Source organism: Poecilia latipinna, unplaced genomic scaffold, assembly GCF_001443285.1.
Source record: "Poecilia latipinna isolate Pla-1442-1.1 unplaced genomic scaffold, P_latipinna-1.0 Scaffold4192, whole genome shotgun sequence".
In the NCBI taxonomy this organism is placed as follows: domain Eukaryota; kingdom Metazoa; phylum Chordata; class Actinopteri; order Cyprinodontiformes; family Poeciliidae; genus Poecilia; species Poecilia latipinna.
In genome coordinates, this window is record NW_015116808.1 from 28,818 (window position 1) to 31,489 (window position 2,672).

Below are 2,672 nucleotides of genomic sequence, written 5' to 3' on the forward strand. Positions count from 1 at the left end.
CAACAACGTGTCGAGCGACGCCTCCCACAACAACGTGTCGAGCNATGAATTAAAAATAGTGGTGTGGTTAAACACTTTTTGTGTGTGTGTGTGTGGGGGGGGGGGGGGGAGGGGGGGGGTTCGGGGGGTTCTTAGAGATTCCCTGTCTCTAAGAATGAGCGGGGGGGGATCAACTTCTTTTGATGACAAAATGAATGACATAGACAACAACATCGGTAGCCTACAGGCTACTTGTTAAACTTAAGGTGCTGTATTGATATTAGCTAGTCATCTTTTAGCTAACTTTACCTTCATCCAACAGCTTTACTCAACTCAGTCGGTTAGTTTGGGGGAAAAACTGTGAAAAGTTCTTTGCGTTTTGCTGGTTTGCTGCCATGATTTTAACACACCTGTAGCTCCGCCCAGCAGCAGCAGGTCTCCTTCACAGGTGGAAACCCAGCGCGAGCGTCATAGCGCTCATGTTGCGTTTAAAGGCGGCTCGGAAAAACAGGCTACCACATGTTAAAAACGGATTAAACAGTTTTAACTGCTGATAAAAGTGACAGAGGACACAAATATGGGAAGTGTGGAAGCCTCTACTGTATCAAATTTGATATCTAAAAATCGTTAATTGTATAATTGATCAATCTTTTGAAGTAAGCCTGCTAAAACTACTAATAAAAATATATATTAAATTTTGTTGATGATTGTAGACATGGAAATTAATTCCAATATAAGCTCATCCAGTGATGAGGATCTTTTAACAAAAGAATATTAAGAATATAAAGTAAACAGAATTACTAAAATTACTAAAACTTAAACCCTGAAAACACAGTTAAGATTTCAGAAGAGAAAATAACTTTTTTTTTTAGTTTTTTTTTAATTTTTTATTTGAGAATAGTTAGACAGTAAAGTGGGTAATGAAAGAGGGGGAAGACATGCAGCAAAGGTCACCAGGCTGGTAATCGAACCTGCGATTAGGTTCCTTGTGCGCCACCACAGCACCTCAGGAGAAAATATCTTATTGGTCAGCAAGGTTTTCACAAAATCTGCAACCTTTTTCACTTTGGTGCCTCAAGCTTGATAATGTGAAAAGTTAGCAAAATCTGGTGATATGAATCACAACAGAAAAGGTGATTACTTACACTTAAGGTTTGGAAAACAATATTATAAATTTGCTGTTTGACAAATTATTCAAAATGATGACTCTCCGTTTGTCTCATTGAAGTGAAAATTTCAAAAATACAGGATGAAATAAGAAACTTACAAAAATGATTTTAAGACAAAGTTTCTGTCCATGGTGTAAAAAACATTCAGAGTGATCTAATTTCAAGGCTTTCAATAAGGCCCTTGAAAGAAAAATAGGATTTTTTAAAAATAAAAATAATAAATAAAGATTGTTCTAGATTTAGTTTATCATTAATCTTCATCTTAGTTAATTATATGTAGACAATGATGTAAAACATGACTAGCTTCAGACCCTAAACCCATTTTTTTAAAATGTAGCTGAATTTGTGCTTGTTTATGCAAGTGTTCTCATGTGAACTCAAGTTACATAACATGACTGTCACAGGAAATCCTTGCACTCATTGAGAACAAAGACTTTTCAGGAGAGAAACCCAATTACAGTTGATCAACTTCAGCTGTGCCACCTACACATGAAAAGGTTTTTAAGCATCAAATGGTGATTGCATTCTCAGGTAGCAGCAGGAGCCATGGGGTGTGTTGGAATCCTGTTCACTTGTGTGGTGGCTGTCTGCCTTTACAAAGGTTTGTCTGCCCTCTGTTTCTTTCTCAAATTTTGTATGTAATTGTTAGTGCAATGTGGCTTACTGGTGCTTTAAAAAAACTCAAACCATTTTTTAGAAACGCATCATGCTAAATCCACTTTTTAGTTCATTTTTAAACTTTTTTCCTGGCATTGTGTAGCTCTTATATTGGCCTGGATTTTTCAGTCAGTATCTCTCTGGCATGTCTGACGCCACTACATTTGCTGTGCAACTGCTAAAAAGTTGAACAGTAAATGGCTAATAAATGCAACTTCAGTTGTGTTGAAGTTGCATGTAGTCAAACGGTTCAGATTTGGTGTGTCCCCCCGCCCCCACCCTCCACATTCTACTTTAGGAGAGTGAGGCCACATGGGTTGAGTTTGTTTTGGCACACTTGCGGACCACTGCTTCACTTTCTGTATCGAGGGATTTTCAAATACTTTCTATGAGGTCTGTTCCTCTTTGCGACTGATATGGGGGGACCAGCAAAGCCGCTGGCTAAACTGACAGCAAAGCTGTGAGACATGATGTCAACCATGGCTTTTGGTTTTTGCTCAGAATGGGTAAATGAAGAGTTGAGGAAGTGAGACCAAAGTATCTCGGTTCTACATTTTACAGTAAAGTGATTTGTGTATAAGGAATTAAAAGCATGACATGTCCAACGTAACTAAGTCTTGTCCATAGGATCCAGTTGGCCGCTTGCTCAAAATGGTGTGCAAAAGATTCAAGATGGTAAGTTGGCAAGTGAAGCCATCTTTGAACGGTCAATCAAGAAAATGACAATGTGGTTTGATTGCAGAATTGTCAGAAAATATTTCTCTGAGGAGGAGCATTGCCATTCTACAAACGATGGATTTTATGTTGAAGCAACAAGTTAAAGAAGGTAAGGGCTGCTAATTCTTAAACTGTCAAAGGATATGGTGG

The 2,672-nt window shown here is 38.2% G+C and overlaps 1 long non-coding RNA gene across 1 annotated transcript; it reads left to right on the forward strand.

Moving 5' to 3' along the window:
* The first annotated feature begins 622 nt into the window (after positions 1 to 622).
* LOC106942326 (uncharacterized) lies at positions 623 to 2,631 on the forward strand. The gene is made up of 4 exons (XR_001423604.1): positions 623 to 635; positions 1,655 to 1,749; positions 2,433 to 2,480; positions 2,548 to 2,631. It is a non-coding gene; the product is annotated as an uncharacterized LOC106942326 (long non-coding RNA).
* Positions 2,632 to 2,672: the final 41 nt, after the last annotated feature.